At 47.6% G+C, this 19,678-nt stretch overlaps 1 protein-coding gene across 9 annotated transcripts in view; it reads right to left on the bottom strand.

Annotated features, from left to right (window-relative positions):
• Positions 1-19,678, bottom strand: part of LOC139754160 (uncharacterized) — a 143,808-nt gene that overhangs the window by 86,396 nt on the left and 37,734 nt on the right. For 3 of the 9 annotated variants that reach the window (XM_071671323.1, XM_071671318.1, XM_071671320.1), the window contains exon 2: positions 17,992-18,288. The exons of 2 other annotated variants lie outside the window; for them this stretch is intronic. The gene's annotated coding sequence lies outside the window, so the exon portion shown is untranslated. Of the gene's footprint in view, positions 1-1,282; positions 1,466-1,811; positions 2,174-17,991; positions 18,289-19,678 lie in introns of those variants that run through there. 4 more of the 9 variants (XM_071671325.1, XM_071671321.1, XM_071671322.1 and 1 more) reach the window with 3 other exon arrangements.

The following is a 19,678-nucleotide window of genomic DNA, read 5'->3' on the forward strand; positions in this document are numbered from 1 at the left end:
TGAGGATTTTGTGATAATACAGTAGTTCTTATTTTCTCATACCTGTTCGCCATTTCCCGTGTTAGCGAGATAGCACAAGAAACAAAGTGAGGGCTTCATTCGCTCACATCCACTCTTTGTTATGTATAATGCACCAAAACCAGGCTCCACAGACCTTTCCGCGTTTTCCCTCGACCAATTTATATGTCTTGGTTCACCCCACTGATAGCAAGACGTTCCCAGTAAACGACATCGTTCCAATTTGCTTTATCACTTGCACGCTTTGCACCCTCCTGCACGTTCAGGCCCCAAACCTTTAAAGAATCTTTCTCTCCATCCTTACACTTCCTCCTTGATTTATCCATCTTCTCTATTCTTTCTCCTTCTTACAAGCGCGCCCTTTTAGCCAACCTTTCCTCACTCATTCTCTCCACATCAGCACACCCTCTTCAGCTCACACACATACTTCTCATATCACCACAACGGTTCTTAATTCTTTCATTTCTTAATCGATCAACCCTCATATATTATATATATATATATATATATATATATATATATATATATATATATATATATATATATATATATGTCTGGTACTTGGAACATTTAGTGCAATGAAGAGTTTCATCATAAAATTTATGCCTGAATTTAGACATTTCACCGTGGGGATTTTAAAAGATTAAAGCAGTTTACCTCAGGATAAAACGTTACTCAGTAATGTAACTGTATAAGAGGGCTCCATTAAGCGTGGCCACGTACGATACGAGGCATTAAGCAGCACCACTGAACATTCTCTCGAGATTACAAAGTCGCTGATCACATTAGGAAACAAGCAATGTTCCGTCAGGTTTTATGATCTTCCGGTCTTAATTAGTAACGAATATCAATACGTGCCTTTTAATACACGCCGAAGAAAAAAAATTAATTGAGTCTGGTAACAACAAATTATCATTCACCAACGTTTCGTCTCAGCAATTTCACCAGTGGCATTAAATCAGGTTAGATTACGACACCAGTCCAATGTTTCATTATTTCATTTACAATACTGAGTCATGTGTGTTCAAGACACGACAAGATCAACACGAACTCGTATGACTTGCGTACTATTCACGAAAGGAGAACGGATGGACATCCAGGAGAGAGAAATTGAGCGAGTGAGGAAAATATGATAACTGGAGAAAGGTTAAAATAGAGGATGTATAAGAGAGAGAGAGAGAGAGAGAGAGAGAGAGAGAGAGAGAGAGAGAGAGAGAGAGAGAGAGAGAGAGAGAGAGAGAGGTGGTGGTCTCACCATGCGTACCCAGCTGCAGCAGTTGTTTACAGGAGTTAGTTGCTATTGCTGGCTGGTCCGCAGTCGAACAGTTCTGTACCTTTTACATGTTACAGTACACTTGCAGGATCGTACAACGTTAGCGCACGTCTTTTTCTATATATCGTATCATGGTATAACCATCGCGCTGTGCGTTAGACCGACACTCACTGTCCATTTCACCGATTCTGGAACCTTCCGAGCAACGGTCGGGCGACCTCAGGTGGCGCATGCGCACTTCCTGTACCCAACAATAAACAAATAATACGTCACGTCCGTTACAACTTTCCTGGCGATACCTAACGGTGGATAATAAGTCTCATCTTTTTCCCACACAATTACCTGAAGGCCATAACAATGTTGTTCAAACCTGTATGCTAAAATTATCTGCTCACGGATGGATGATCTTGAACTTGAAAAAACACATATTAATGTACAATGTCCGCTTATAACCTTGCCTGCCTTGCCATACATTTTCAAAGGCGATGTCACTCTTACATTTAGTATTTTGTAATCTCACCTTTAGCCTTCACTGCCATCTACAGATGTCTGGACATAGCAGTGGCAATGCTCGCGAGGTAGTCTAGGATCCATGATTTGGGTCCATAGGGTCTTGATCTCCTGAATAAGGCGAGACACTGACGAGTTGTTGCGGAAAGGCGCTTGATCCTGCGTTCTGAGCCCCCACTACGCTTAAAAATCTTATGTATACCCACATTTTCTTGCTTTCAGGCGAGAATAAGGCTTTATTCTCATCAAAAAGGTAATAACCAACCATCTTATCTCACAGATGAAAGACATACAGCGCCCTGAAGCGAATTTCACAAATAAAGTGGTAGCCTGACCGAATAAAGATAGAACACCTTCCACTTATGATATCCTGAGGCACACTGAGGCGGGGTGGAGCTGCGCAGGCTCATGCTCACACCGCTAAAAACACTAGTCTCAACGACCAGATGTACGATGATTCCACCCTAAGAGTGTCATATGCTTGAACCCACAACAAACTTTAGCCGTGTATCGCCTTTGAAAATATATGGTGGGGGGAGACAATATTCTAAGAGGGCACTGCATATATATATATATATATATATATATATATATATATATATATATATATATATATATATTCTTAGAAACAGAAGCAGTAATACAAGGCAAGGAACATCACACCTCATAGTCTCGTTGCATAAGAAAAGCCGAACTTCTGGCGTTAACATTTCACACACACACACACACACACACAACTTTACCATCCCTCATCGTAACGTGTTCTGCTGGCTGTCGTAAGGAAATGTCTGTGACGTTCAGGCTGGCAGGCAAGTATGCAAGGAATGAACATCTGTCTCAAGTTGAATAACATCTGTCATATCTTCTTCTCTGTTACACACATATTTGTCGTGGACTCAGAAAGTCTAGGCCATGAGGTTACAAAAAGGGTCGTACTATTGTGCTCAAGGTTTATATGCTCGTGCTCTAGGGTCGTACTCAAGGGTCGTTAGCCATGATCCCATGACCGTCCCATTGGTTAACAGCCACCTATACCATAACAATGGTGTTTATAATATTTCTTTTTCTTGAAAATCATCTGTGACATTTTTCTCAGTATCTTTTCTTTTCACTAATTTCTCGACTCCGTTTCTGGTGACGCCAGACTACTCTGTCGTGACTGTTGTTACGGTTGTAGACAGTTGGATGTGACGGTACCGTAACATTATCTGATAAGACAGGTGACGGTGCCGTAACATCAGCTGATCGGACAGGTGACGGTAGCGTGAAAGAAGCTGTAAATGGACGGACGGGCGACGAACGAGAGAGAGAGAGAGAGAGAGAGAGAGAGAGAGAGAGAGAGAGAGAGAGAGAGAGAGAGAGAGAGAGAGAGAGAGAGAGAGAGAGAGAATTTAAAAGTATTTCACTTGAGACAGCGGGTGAAGGGCACATATCTAGCCAGGGGGACAGGTGGAGGCAAATATAGAGGGCACATTACATCGACCTGGGAGGGTGACAGGTGGGCCCAAGCGGGGCTCAGGGTCCCAAAGGCCCTTAACCCCACCCTCCTCCCTTCACGGGAGGAAGGAGGAGGAAGGTCTAGGATACATCGACCACATAATACATAGTTACAGGGTAGCAGGTGATGCTGACAGCATACAGTGGTAGCAACTGTGTCGTACAAATCAGAGTAAGGGAAACAGAACTGCGGTGGAGTTTAGGGTGGTGAAGGGCGACATATGAGTACACCTGGCGTGTGTGTGTGTGTGTGTGTGTGTGTGTGTGTGTAAACCATCAGTCCCACTGGGTTTCCTGAACTTGGGCAAACAACGGAGTCCAGGGAGGAAGCAAATGGCGAGACAAACTGGAGGAAGACAGGATGGGACAGTGTGTGTGTGCGGCCGATCATAACATACTAATGTAAGACCATCAACACTGTCAACCTGTCATATGGCCGTCAATACTGTCATGGGCGTCAACACTGTCAACCTGTCATATGGCCGTCAATACTGTCATGGGCGTCAACACTGTCAACCTGTCATATGGCCGTCAATACTGTCATGGGCGTCAACACTGTCAACCTGTCATATGGCCGTCAATACTGTCATGGGCGTCAACACTGTCAACCTGTCATATGGCCGTCAATACTGTCATGGGCGTCAACACTGTCAACCTGTCATATGGCCGTCAATACTGTCATGGGCGTCAACACTGTCAACCTGTCATATGGCCGTCAATACTGTCATGGGCGTCAACACTGTCAACCTGTCATATGGCCGTCAATACTGTCATGGGCGTCAACACTGTCAACCTGTCATATGGCCGTCAATACTGTCATGGGCGTCAACACTGTCAACCTGTCATATGGCCGTCAATACTGTCATGGGCGTCAACACTGTCAACCTGTCATATGGCCGTCAATACTGTCATGGGCGTCAACACTGTCAACCTGTCATATGGCCGTCAATACTGTCATGGGCGTCAACACTGTCAACCTGTCATATGGCCGTCAATACTGTCATGGGCGTCAACACTGTCAACCTGTCATATGGCCGTCAATACTGTCATGGGCGTCAACACTGTCAACCTGTCATATGGCCGTCAATACTGTCATGGGCGTCAACACTGTCAACCTGTCATATGGCCGTCAATACTGTCATGGGCGTCAACACTGTCAACCTGTCATATGGCCGTCAATACTGTCATGGGCGTCAACACTGTCAACCTGTCATATGGCCGTCAATACTGTCATGGGCGTCAACACTGTCAACCTGTCATATGGCCGTCAATACTGTCATGGGCGTCAACACTGTCAACCTGTCATATGGCCGTCAATACTGTCATGGGCGTCAACACTGTCAACCTGTCATATGGCCGTCAATACTGTCATGGGCGTCAACACTGTCAACCTGTCATATGGCCGTCAATACTGTCATGGGCGTCAACACTGTCAACCTGTCATATGGCCGTCAATACTGTCATGGGCGTCAACACTGTCAACCTGTCATATGGCCGTCAATACTGTCATGGGCGTCAACACTGTCAACCTGTCATATGGCCGTCAATACTGTCATGGGCGTCAACACTGTCAACCTGTCATATGGCCGTCAATACTGTCATGGGCGTCAACACTGTCAACCTGTCATATGGCCGTCAATACTGTCATGGGCGTCAACACTGTCAACCTGTCATATGGCCGTCAATACTGTCATGGGCGTCAACACTGTCAACCTGTCATATGGCCGTCAATACTGTCATGGGCGTCAACACTGTCAACCTGTCATATGGCCGTCAATACTGTCATGGGCGTCAACACTGTCAACCTGTCATATGGCCGTCAATACTGTCATGGGCGTCAACACTGTCAACCTGTCATATGGCCGTCAATACTGTCATGGGCGTCAACACTGTCAACCTGTCATATGGCCGTCAATACTGTCATGGGCGTCAACACTGTCAACCTGTCATATGGCCGTCAATACTGTCATGGGCGTCAACACTGTCAACCTGTCATATGGCCGTCAATACTGTCATGGGCGTCAACACTGTCAACCTGTCATATGGCCGTCAATACTGTCATGGGCGTCAACACTGTCAACCTGTCATATGGCCGTCAATACTGTCATGGGCGTCAACACTGTCAACCTGTCATATGGCCGTCAATACTGTCATGGGCGTCAACACTGTCAACCTGTCATATGGCCGTCAATACTGTCATGGGCGTCAACACTGTCAACCTGTCATATGGCCGTCAATACTGTCATGGGCGTCAACACTGTCAACCTGTCATATGGCCGTCAATACTGTCATGGGCGTCAACACTGTCAACCTGTCATATGGCCGTCAATACTGTCATGGGCGTCAACACTGTCAACCTGTCATATGGCCGTCAATACTGTCATGGGCGTCAACACTGTCAACCTGTCATATGGCCGTCAATACTGTCATGGGCGTCAACACTGTCAACCTGTCATATGGCCGTCAATACTGTCATGGGCGTCAACACTGTCAACCTGTCATATGGCCGTCAATACTGTCATGGGCGTCAACACTGTCAACCTGTCATATGGCCGTCAATACTGTCATGGGCGTCAACACTGTCAACCTGTCATATGGCCGTCAATACTGTCATGGGCGTCAACACTGTCAACCTGTCATATGGCCGTCAATACTGTCATGGGCGTCAACACTGTCAACCTGTCATATGGCCGTCAATACTGTCATGGGCGTCAACACTGTCAACCTGTCATATGGCCGTCAATACTGTCATGGGCGTCAACACTGTCAACCTGTCATATGGCCGTCAATACTGTCATGGGCGTCAACACTGTCAACCTGTCATATGGCCGTCAATACTGTCATGGGCGTCAACACTGTCAACCTGTCATATGGCCGTCAATACTGTCATGGGCGTCAACACTGTCAACCTGTCATATGGCCGTCAATACTGTCATGGGCGTCAACACTGTCAACCTGTCATATGGCCGTCAATACTGTCATGGGCGTCAACACTGTCAACCTGTCATATGGCCGTCAATACTGTCATGGGCGTCAACACTGTCAACCTGTCATATGGCCGTCAATACTGTCATGGGCGTCAACACTGTCAACCTGTCATATGGCCGTCAATACTGTCATGGGCGTCAACACTGTCAACCTGTCATATGGCCGTCAATACTGTCATGGGCGTCAACACTGTCAACCTGTCATATGGCCGTCAATACTGTCATGGGCGTCAACACTGTCAACCTGTCATATGGCCGTCAATACTGTCATGGGCGTCAACACTGTCAACCTGTCATATGGCCGTCAATACTGTCATGGGCGTCAACACTGTCAACCTGTCATATGGCCGTCAATACTGTCATGGGCGTCAACACTGTCAACCTGTCATATGGCCGTCAATACTGTCATGGGCGTCAACACTGTCAACCTGTCATATGGCCGTCAATACTGTCATGGGCGTCAACACTGTCAACCTGTCATATGGCCGTCAATACTGTCATGGGCGTCAACACTGTCAACCTGTCATATGGCCGTCAATACTGTCATGGGCGTCAACACTGTCAACCTGTCATATGGCCGTCAATACTGTCATGGGCGTCAACACTGTCAACCTGTCATATGGCCGTCAATACTGTCATGGGCGTCAACACTGTCAACCTGTCATATGGCCGTCAATACTGTCATGGGCGTCAACACTGTCAACCTGTCATATGGCCGTCAATACTGTCATGGGCGTCAACACTGTCAACCTGTCATATGGCCGTCAATACTGTCATGGGCGTCAACACTGTCAACCTGTCATATGGCCGTCAATACTGTCATGGGCGTCAACACTGTCAACCTGTCATATGGCCGTCAATACTGTCATGGGCGTCAACACTGTCAACCTGTCATATGGCCGTCAATACTGTCATGGGCGTCAACACTGTCAACCTGTCATATGGCCGTCAATACTGTCATGGGCGTCAACACTGTCAACCTGTCATATGGCCGTCAATACTGTCATGGGCGTCAACACTGTCAACCTGTCATATGGCCGTCAATACTGTCATGGGCGTCAACACTGTCAACCTGTCATATGGCCGTCAATACTGTCATGGGCGTCAACACTGTCAACCTGTCATATGGCCGTCAATACTGTCATGGGCGTCAACACTGTCAACCTGTCATATGGCCGTCAATACTGTCATGGGCGTCAACACTGTCAACCTGTCATATGGCCGTCAATACTGTCATGGGCGTCAACACTGTCAACCTGTCATATGGCCGTCAATACTGTCATGGGCGTCAACACTGTCAACCTGTCATATGGCCGTCAATACTGTCATGGGCGTCAACACTGTCAACCTGTCATATGGCCGTCAATACTGTCATGGGCGTCAACACTGTCAACCTGTCATATGGCCGTCAATACTGTCATGGGCGTCAACACTGTCAACCTGTCATATGGCCGTCAATACTGTCATGGGCGTCAACACTGTCAACCTGTCATATGGCCGTCAATACTGTCATGGGCGTCAACACTGTCAACCTGTCATATGGCCGTCAATACTGTCATGGGCGTCAACACTGTCAACCTGTCATATGGCCGTCAATACTGTCATGGGCGTCAACACTGTCAACCTGTCATATGGCCGTCAATACTGTCATGGGCGTCAACACTGTCAACCTGTCATATGGCCGTCAATACTGTCATGGGCGTCAACACTGTCAACCTGTCATATGGCCGTCAATACTGTCATGGGCGTCAACACTGTCAACCTGTCATATGGCCGTCAATACTGTCATGGGCGTCAACACTGTCAACCTGTCATATGGCCGTCAATACTGTCATGGGCGTCAACACTGTCAACCTGTCATATGGCCGTCAATACTGTCATGGGCGTCAACACTGTCAACCTGTCATATGGCCGTCAATACTGTCATGGGCGTCAACACTGTCAACCTGTCATATGGCCGTCAATACTGTCATGGGCGTCAACACTGTCAACCTGTCATATGGCCGTCAATACTGTCATGGGCGTCAACACTGTCAACCTGTCATATGGCCGTCAATACTGTCATGGGCGTCAACACTGTCAACCTGTCATATGGCCGTCAATACTGTCATGGGCGTCAACACTGTCAACCTGTCATATGGCCGTCAATACTGTCATGGGCGTCAACACTGTCAACCTGTCATATGGCCGTCAATACTGTCATGGGCGTCAACACTGTCAACCTGTCATATGGCCGTCAATACTGTCATGGGCGTCAACACTGTCAACCTGTCATATGGCCGTCAATACTGTCATGGGCGTCAACACTGTCAACCTGTCATATGGCCGTCAATACTGTCATGGGCGTCAACACTGTCAACCTGTCATATGGCCGTCAATACTGTCATGGGCGTCAACACTGTCAACCTGTCATATGGCCGTCAATACTGTCATGGGCGTCAACACTGTCAACCTGTCATATGGCCGTCAATACTGTCATGGGCGTCAACACTGTCAACCTGTCATATGGCCGTCAATACTGTCATGGGCGTCAACACTGTCAACCTGTCATATGGCCGTCAATACTGTCATGGGCGTCAACACTGTCAACCTGTCATATGGCCGTCAATACTGTCATGGGCGTCAACACTGTCAACCTGTCATATGGCCGTCAATACTGTCATGGGCGTCAACACTGTCAACCTGTCATATGGCCGTCAATACTGTCATGGGCGTCAACACTGTCAACCTGTCATATGGCCGTCAATACTGTCATGGGCGTCAACACTGTCAACCTGTCATATGGCCGTCAATACTGTCATGGGCGTCAACACTGTCAACCTGTCATATGGCCGTCAATACTGTCATGGGCGTCAACACTGTCAACCTGTCATATGGCCGTCAATACTGTCATGGGCGTCAACACTGTCAACCTGTCATATGGCCGTCAATACTGTCATGGGCGTCAACACTGTCAACCTGTCATATGGCCGTCAATACTGTCATGGGCGTCAACACTGTCAACCTGTCATATGGCCGTCAATACTGTCATGGGCGTCAACACTGTCAACCTGTCATATGGCCGTCAATACTGTCATGGGCGTCAACACTGTCAACCTGTCATATGGCCGTCAATACTGTCATGGGCGTCAACACTGTCAACCTGTCATATGGCCGTCAATACTGTCATGGGCGTCAACACTGTCAACCTGTCATATGGCCGTCAATACTGTCATGGGCGTCAACACTGTCAACCTGTCATATGGCCGTCAATACTGTCATGGGCGTCAACACTGTCAACCTGTCATATGGCCGTCAATACTGTCATGGGCGTCAACACTGTCAACCTGTCATATGGCCGTCAATACTGTCATGGGCGTCAACACTGTCAACCTGTCATATGGCCGTCAATACTGTCATGGGCGTCAACACTGTCAACCTGTCATATGGCCGTCAATACTGTCATGGGCGTCAACACTGTCAACCTGTCATATGGCCGTCAATACTGTCATGGGCGTCAACACTGTCAACCTGTCATATGGCCGTCAATACTGTCATGGGCGTCAACACTGTCAACCTGTCATATGGCCGTCAATACTGTCATGGGCGTCAACACTGTCAACCTGTCATATGGCCGTCAATACTGTCATGGGCGTCAACACTGTCAACCTGTCATATGGCCGTCAATACTGTCATGGGCGTCAACACTGTCAACCTGTCATATGGCCGTCAATACTGTCATGGGCGTCAACACTGTCAACCTGTCATATGGCCGTCAATACTGTCATGGGCGTCAACACTGTCAACCTGTCATATGGCCGTCAATACTGTCATGGGCGTCAACACTGTCAACCTGTCATATGGCCGTCAATACTGTCATGGGCGTCAACACTGTCAACCTGTCATATGGCCGTCAATACTGTCATGGGCGTCAACACTGTCAACCTGTCATATGGCCGTCAATACTGTCATGGGCGTCAACACTGTCAACCTGTCATATGGCCGTCAATACTGTCATGGGCGTCAACACTGTCAACCTGTCATATGGCCGTCAATACTGTCATGGGCGTCAACACTGTCAACCTGTCATATGGCCGTCAATACTGTCATGGGCGTCAACACTGTCAACCTGTCATATGGCCGTCAATACTGTCATGGGCGTCAACACTGTCAACCTGTCATATGGCCGTCAATACTGTCATGGGCGTCAACACTGTCAACCTGTCATATGGCCGTCAATACTGTCATGGGCGTCAACACTGTCAACCTGTCATATGGCCGTCAATACTGTCATGGGCGTCAACACTGTCAACCTGTCATATGGCCGTCAATACTGTCATGGGCGTCAACACTGTCAACCTGTCATATGGCCGTCAATACTGTCATGGGCGTCAACACTGTCAACCTGTCATATGGCCGTCAATACTGTCATGGGCGTCAACACTGTCAACCTGTCATATGGCCGTCAATACTGTCATGGGCGTCAACACTGTCAACCTGTCATATGGCCGTCAATACTGTCATGGGCGTCAACACTGTCAACCTGTCATATGGCCGTCAATACTGTCATGGGCGTCAACACTGTCAACCTGTCATATGGCCGTCAATACTGTCATGGGCGTCAACACTGTCAACCTGTCATATGGCCGTCAATACTGTCATGGACGTCATCACTGTCAACCTGTCATATGGCCGTCAATACTGTCAATCTGCCATGGACGTCAGCACTGTCAACCTGCTGTCAACCTGTCATATGGCCGTCAATACTGTCATGGCCACCAACACTCAACCTGTCATATGGCCGTCAATACTGTCATGGACGTCAACAGTCAACCTGTCATATGGCTGTCAACCTGTCATATGGCCGTCAATACTGTCATGGGCGTCAACACTGTCAACCTGTCATACCCACCAACATAATCGAGGCAACAGCTGCTGTCAAAGTCCCATAAGGATGTCATGTTCTCATGACAAGACACATGCCATCAGGGAGGTCGAGCGTCAGCCGGCCATACCTTGTGTAAGGGTGACCTTAGCGATCTCCACTCCCACACACCACTGCAAATTTCCCGGGCGGCGTTCACTTCTGAAATTCCTTCCTTTCTTTATGTTCACCTGTTCATCTTTCCCGCCTTGGCGAGGTAGCGTCCAGAGCAAAGGTAGGCTGATGCTCTTGAGAAGAATATATCCATGCTTTGGCTCTTTTCTTCTATCCCCACTTTTACGAATTTCATAAGGTGATAATACAGGAAAAGAAGTGAAAACACGGGATAGAGAGTGATATCACAGGCTGGGTTGTGATAATATAGGATGGAGTGTGATAATACAGGATTGAAAGTAATAATACTGGAGGGGAGGCTTTCCAACATCTCGCTCCCGCCCCTCTTCGTGACCTACGACACGCAGGAGGTATGTGGATAGTATCCTTCCCCCCGTATCCCCAGAGATGAAATTCCTTAAGCTTGGAGGGGGAAGGAAAAAAAAAAAAAACTAATTCACAGGATAAGATATTATATCGCGAGAAGTTTTGTTATTATTCAGGTTTTTTTTTTTTTAATTACAACGAGATCTAGACGTTAACGAAAGTTAATTTCCCAAAGACTTTAATATTCTTTTTTTTCCGTTCTATTTACCGTAGCTTCAACAGTTACCTGAAATCCTCAACAGCGGTGGCAGTGAGGGAAGGCTATGATAAGGGAGGATAAGTCTCTTTCACCCTGGGTGAGATCTGGTCGGTTATGGCACGAAAGTTTATTTCCTCGCGATAATGTTCAAGAGTGTTTTGTTTGTGGTGGTGAGAAGGTCGAGCACCCACAGCACAACTCGAGGGTGGTTTGGTCAGTCAGCCGCCCTTCCTCCTGGTAGGGACCGGTGCTGGTGGGCGGCGCCCTCCCATATTTATGGCCCGACGATAAAAGGGATGATCAGAATGATATACCGTCGTAAAAGTCCTTGATGTACGGCGGTACGACACCCTGGGTATCAGTGTGCCTGATCTCTGACCTACAGAAAAAAAAAGAGAAAAAGAGGCCAGGTCAGTCATTATAACCAAGGGTCGTCACGTCGTGCTGAAGAGGGAGGAGGGGCGTACCGACGTGCTCAAAGGGTTTCAAAGACTCCAGAGAGAGAGAGAGAGAGAGAGAGAGAGAGAGAGAGAGAGAGAGAGAGAGAGAGAGAGAGAGTAGGGTTGAGATTAGAAGGGGCGTATTCTCGTGACGATACACAGCCCCACTTGATATGTGTATGTGTGTCATGGCGGACAACCTCTGCCAACACCACAGCAACACCAGACAGTCCTCATAAGATCCCTTACTCCGACACACCATGCGGTGTTGAGCCTCCCACCTCCTCACCCTCATCCACCCACCGCCGACGACACTTTTACAAACCCACCGGGAGTGTCACTACACTCGGGCCACATCCCCTGTAGTGTGCATTACGCACACCCAGACGCTGAGGGAAATGTAGGTAAATAACACAAGTGAATGAGCCAAAGATTCAGTATGGTCTTCCATGATTACCTTCAGCATCACACACTTTCCCTTGGATCAAGAGAGACTCCTCCCCCTTTACATTCCCCTATCACCCGCCCGCGGTGCACCCTCCCTCCCTCTTTATCTTCCTGGATGATAATGATCATCATGATACTGTCAGAGACAAAGAGATACTGCGCAGATAGTCGCGGCTCCAGATAAATTGAGATATTCAAGCAATGAATCTCTGCTTCCTCCTCTGTGGTCATAGACGTATTTTTCTGATATTTTCGTATTCTCAAAGTACCTTATATACTGACGAACGTAACAAAGGGATATTGAGAAACAGTTAGGGATGAGGTGAGGGGAAAGCTAGGCGTGGAAAAACGGTGGAACAAACAAGAGGAGAACTTAGAAGCAGTCACATAGACGTGGTTAGAGACGATGATGAACATGGTATGAGATAGTGAGGAACACTGAGAGACACTGGCTTATAGGAGGGTTGAGAGGGCTGGTGAGGTGGAGGTGGTGGCTGTCGGCAAGGGCGGTGGGCTCTACGGGAGGTAGAGCCCCCTTGAACCACGTCAACCGCAACGACCATCTCATACACCAAGTCAACCGACACCAATACATATACTATTTCAACCGCTAACACTACCACCTCGTACACCACGTCAGTACCTTCCAATGTTCTGTGATGAACGTACGTAACATCGAAGTCTCACGGACCATACATATCGAGTAACCAATCTCGGTGGACCTCAGGTCTGCAAACAGAGCCAAGAGTAAATCCCTTCCCTACATTTTTCTGGTAGACTGAATGACTAACTCGTCAGCAAAGGAATTAGTTCTGACGACCCGTGAATACATCCTGCTCTGTTTCTCCCCTCAATTATACAAGCTCAAGGATGTGTTACGGACGAAGTTCTCTCAATAAATGTCTTCTGGCAATGCACTGCCACACGAGACTATCCGCACCAACAAATGGTTCGAATAGCCCGAAATCTTTCTGTCTGCTGGCGGGATCTTCAACGTCGAAAGATTTGTATAGGGAAGCACTGTAAAAATAAGCGGTGATCTGTACCCTAATCTGTGTGTTTAAAGGCGGACCTGACTGCACAATTTGACTATCCGAGCCGAGGTAAACATCACATGCTGAAAATAGACGAGGTTCCCTCAACAATCGCCCAGGATAAACATTTTTTCAAGTGGTCTTTTGTGAGCTGGGAAGATCAGGGCAGCAGCAAGGTGCAGAGACCTCCTCCCGACTCCTCCCCCAGTGTGCCGATGCTAAACCACTCCTCACAGAACTCGTTCGTACCATCAATACTCCGGCGATGATGGGCATTTCTGTAGACTTCTGTTCGTATTACTTATATTCCATAGGGAAAGGAGATAAGCAGTCGGATATAAAAGGGATTCGTTCACCACCTACAAGACTCTACAGGCCTTGTTATTATCTGTTTTGGTTCCCAGTCTACTATCAACCCGCTGATTAACTCGTGACTATCTTCACAGGCGAGGGTAAAGCCCCAGATGAATCGCATATATTCCTGGCGAAATTCGTTTCTTTAAATAAAAATGCTTCGAATCCGTCCTATGATCTATGGCTGCCTGTCTACGAGAACGGTGCAGCAGACTAGCTGCCACGGAGGACATTGTTCTGAAAGCCATTGATCTATCCACGTAAAATATTAGAATACGTCCTCTATCTCTGTTTACAAAGAGGAATGCGTAGAACATCTATTAACCCAATTTCTAACTGGACAGAGTTCCATATAAACGGACGTGGTGGGTGAAGACAATCAATCTAGGAGACCAGAGCCATTTTAACGCTTGTCTGTGAAGGCAGAGGGACATCAGAAGATAAAGGGATTGTATGCCGCGAATGTGTCTCAGGCCATTAGGGGCGAGCCCGCCACACACGACGGCAAGTCTTCCTTCCTAATCCTTCTCTGTCTCTACATTTCCCCTCCTCCCCCCCCTTCACCTCCCCTGCACCCCTCAACCCTTCAGGGCATTTCAAACACCCTGCATTTCTTACTCCCTCGCCTTCACTTCATGAATCCTCCTTGTACGTCTTCCCTCTACATTCCTCAGTCTTCTTTACCCCATTTGTTTCGTCAAATTTGCTCGATCTTTCTTACTTATCTTGTACTCCATCCCTTCATTCCAAAGCTCTCTCTCGCTCTCTCTCTCTCTCTCTCTCTCTCTCTCTCTCTCTCTCTCTCTCTCTCTCTCTCTCTCTCTATCTATCTATCTATCTATCTTCACTGTGGCCTTGCCCTTCCCCTCCCAACATAACACCACCCTACCCTAGTATCATCAGCCTCACCCTTCACCACCACCACCATTCTCATCCTCAAAATCCCTCTCTTCTAAACAACATGTTCCTCACGATCGTCCTTCCCTCACACAAGTCCGCGACGAACCACAGTCGCTTTCATACCAACCGATAAACAATGGAAGGTTACGAGGCAACTGGAAATACGTGAGGTATATAGAGAGGGTCTCGAGTTGAAAACACGCAGGTATATATACTCAAGTCTTATAGGAAACCCGTCACCGTGCTGTGATCCGTGTTAGTGGTCCTCTGGTATTAACTCCATCATATAAACAGAGCCAGGTATGACTCACAGGCATGTGTGACGTGCGCGTCTATACGCACACAGTGTGTGTGTGTGTGTGTGTGTGTGTGTGTGTGTGTGTAAAATTAACACGCACACACACCGGCTTACGCCAGGTACCCAGTAATCGACCATTCCCAAAGGGGGAGGAGGGCAGTTAGGTTGGATGTGAGCCGACTGCCCAGTCTGGGATGCGAACATGGGTTTGTAATTACTGTACTGCGGGAACGCGCACGCGCGTTTGCGTGTGTGCGCGTAATTACCTATTCATAATTACATATCTGTACTGTACGAGAAGGGAGTTTTACACACGTGGGGCACCAACTTTTCAACATTCTCTACTGTGTGTATGTGTGTGTGTGCACATAGGCACAGGGTGGGCTACGTGACCACACACCCACCATAAAAGTGTGGGTGGGTGCGTTGTATAACCAGGGACAATGTGCGGGTATTTACACCATGGGCATGTAATCCCTGCAATGTGTGAGGCACCTGCAGGAACCAACACCTAACACTCTCTCTCTCTCTCTCTCTCTCTCTCTCTCTCTCTCTCTCTCTCTCTCTCTCTCTCCCTCCGTCTGGGAGTCTTCAAGTGATGCGTCACAAGCGAAGACGAACACCTAACACACAGTATCTCGCACATCGTCGACCCCTCGTCAACACAAACGACACTCGTGATTACGCGAAAATCCTCCAGGCCAAACCATATCTCTCAGCGGGAAGCAGAAGCCAAAAAGGACGACAGACACCAAACGACCGACTCACAGACGCAAAATGGCCGACAGCAGACACCAAACAACCGACAGCAGACACCAAACGGCTGACAGCAGACAGGCAAAAACTGTTTACTTGTCTACCCGGGGGTGGCGTCATCCCAGGCGTCACAAGGTGGATCTCGTAAAAAAGTAAGGAGGGAAAAAAAATCGACCATCATGCTAAAAACACATACGGGTGAGGTAAACACGGCCCACCGGCACCACACGGGGGAGAAGCCAGTCTGAGAACACCTCGAGGAGCCACAGACACCCACACCTGGCATGGGAGAGCAAGAGGCCGCAGGAGACCACGGGAGGCTGGCAAAGGAGCGGTTAAGAAAGGCGCAAGAAGGTGAGGACAAAAGGATCGGGTAGGAAAATGGGAGAAAAAGAGAGAGATAGGGAGAGGAGAGTACGGAGAGTGGGAGAGTGAGAGGGAGTGGCACAGCTGGTGTGATCAGACACCCAGCGGGGAGAGCCTATTACTTACCTCCTCTGGCAGTGCCTATCACAACATGGGACGAGTTCAAAGCAACCCATCTTAGACCCCTAGAGAATCCCCCTCTCTCTCTCTCTCTCTCTCTCTCTCTCTCTCTCTCTCTCTCTCTCTCTCTCTCTGTGGAGCTTTAGTGGGTGACGCTACAGTCGTTTACAGTCTCCCGAGCCTTTGAATCAACGACACAAGAGCCATGGAGGGGGACCATATCGAGGCTGGCAACCTCTCCGTCCAGCGTACGGTGGGCGTCACCCCCAGCGAGTGTTGGAACCTTGCCTTTCACCCATCGCGCTCTTGCCCTGGCGGCGGCGGCGCCTCCTTCCTCCGGCATCACCCCACGCCCTTTACACCGTCGCTGGGTCATGAGGGCGGGGCCCGGGTTTACCCAATATATTTTCGGAACTTTAACACCTCAGTAAAAGTCAGACTTGTGAATCACCTGGCCTCGCAGGGTGGAGGCGAGGCGAGTGCTAGCCTAGCGACGACTGCCTCAACGAACACTCCGGAGGAACACTCATGACGCGCAGTTTTGTCAGCGATCATCACTTTCAGTCATGGTGATCACGACGCGTACGAGAAAGGAAAACAGCAGAAACATAAAGGTCATACACATATACCCTACAGGTCCAATGACAAATGAAACTATGAAAATGTAAAAAAGAAAAAATAAATCTCCCTTTCGTATGGCCTAATTGTGATAACTATTTCTCTCTACACCGCTACGCTCTGACACACTTACCCAACTCCTACATTTCCCAACGGCTACAACCTGACCCCCATATCAAAAGGCTGCTTTTCCAACCATCAATCTGTGAGATGACTCGTCGTGTTATTTCATTACTTTATTATTTCGTTTCATTATATTCCTTGTGTATTTCACTCAAGGTCAAGTCAAACCTCGATAAGATCTCTCGTCAACGGCCGGAACCCTTAACGCAAAAAAAGACCGTCAAAATACATCACATATATATATATATATATATATATATATATATATATATATATATATATATATATATATATATATATATTATCTATTATACTTTGTCGATGTCTCCCGCGTTTGCAAGGTAGCGCAAGGAAACAGACGAAAAAATGGCCCAACCCACCCACATACACATGTATATACATACACGTCCAAACAAACACATGTACATACCTATACATCTCAACGTATAAATATATATACACACACAGACATATACATATATACACATGCTCATAATTCACACTGTCTGCCCTTATTTATTCCCGTCGCCACCCCGGCACACATGAAATGACAACCCCCTCCCCAACATGTGCGCGAGGTAGCGCTAGGAAAAGACATTTCTTAAATCTATGGACGTATGTAAATAAAGATATAAACAAAGACTTACCTAAGAAAGAAGCTCAGTTGACTAGACTCTCCCCTCACGCCACACTTGTTTTACAAGTCTTCGGAAATTTTCTTTAAGCACGCTTTCTGAATAGCCTCCTGGTACTCACAAAATGCATGGATCATAATTTCCTCGCACGTCACTCAATATGTTCCCGTTGCCTTTGGTTTTCTGCGTGGCTGGTCCTGTGGCAGTGCTGCTTGTCCTTATGATCCCTGAAGCACTGACTCAGTCCCGGCCTGGTTCATGGTCACCACTGGTGTGGGGGAAGGCCTAATATACGGCTCCCTCTGACAACTACCATGTAAGGCAGTAAACATTAATATATTGCTTACTTTCATGCATGCGCTTATCTATATGTAAATATATACTCTTACATATACATACGCATACGAACATGCACAGAAACGTATGGGAAAACACACACACACACACACACACACACACACACACACACACACACACCAGTAAGAGGTAGTGTTATTTGAGTTCCTCACTTCATGGTTCATGCTGGATACACAGAGGGAGTGGTAAGTGGAGTTCTTTCCCCGAGTTATTTACATGAGTAATACCGTGAGGAATGCTGGGCCAGAGGAAAGAACCAGCAAGTCCACCCATCCTGTTGTACTGTTATGGCTATAACGCTGAACTGAAAATGTTCAGTGTAAAATATACATTTTCTTTTAACACTATCTGCCCCCATATCCTACATTATTTACCTAGTATTTGTGTAAAGTTATCTCGGTGCTAATGTCAGAGGCCTGACTCTTCTTCTACCCCTTTGCATGACCGGGTCTTTGACGACCTTGATATGTCGTATTTCTCATCAGCAAGACGACCCGAGATGCCGCCACTGGCCAGCATATCCAAAGCAGCCAAATGGAGGGGATGGACTCAGTAGGGACTTGCTCATCTCAACGTTGGTCAGAGGTACGCCAGGCTACGGTTGTGAGGCCCTCACCAATACCACGAACTCCACTGCGCGATGCGGTTGGTGCGGGACGCGCCAGATGCAGTGGAACGTTTCAAGTGCTATGCTTTATCTGTAGTGTTCGTTGATCACTCGTCCACACATCCTCTCATTTTTTTTCTCTTTCTCTCCATCTCTCTTTCTGTTTGTCTCCTATTATCCACGTTTTTCATTTTCTTCCATTCCCTTTCACTTTACCATTTTTCTGTCTGTCTCTGTCTCTTTTCACTCCATCTTCCTTGGTCTGCGTCTTCTGTGCACCATGTCCAACCATCTGCGCCTCTCATTGTGGTGTTTTTCGTCTTAGCGCCACTGTGGTGCTAGGCCCAGAAGCGTAGTCTCCCTTGCTGGAGGGGCAAACGATGGGGCGGTGGAGGGTCCTGCTCTGGGCCACCCTACCTTGCCTTACGGGGCAATAAGCCATCGTTCATTGATGTGACTGACTCTCGTTAATCATGATCTGTGTTTATAACGTCCCAAGTTAAGCTTTATCCTCGTTAAGCAGGAATCCTTGCACTGATACTCGTTGACTCCTATCGTTCTAAAGCAACTTATCCTCGTTAAAGACTTTCGTTGAGCTCTACCGTCCACCAAGACATAAATCTACTTACAAACCTCACATGACACATGCGGTGCCCCGCCGAGACGCAGGCACAGACGGACCTCCCGTCTGAGGCCGTCACTGCACATTAAGAAGTTATCATTATTCTCTCAGGC

The sequence above is a fragment of the Panulirus ornatus genome, chromosome 16 (genome assembly GCF_036320965.1).
Source record: "Panulirus ornatus isolate Po-2019 chromosome 16, ASM3632096v1, whole genome shotgun sequence".
In the NCBI taxonomy this organism is placed as follows: Eukaryota; Metazoa; Arthropoda; class Malacostraca; order Decapoda; family Palinuridae; genus Panulirus; species Panulirus ornatus.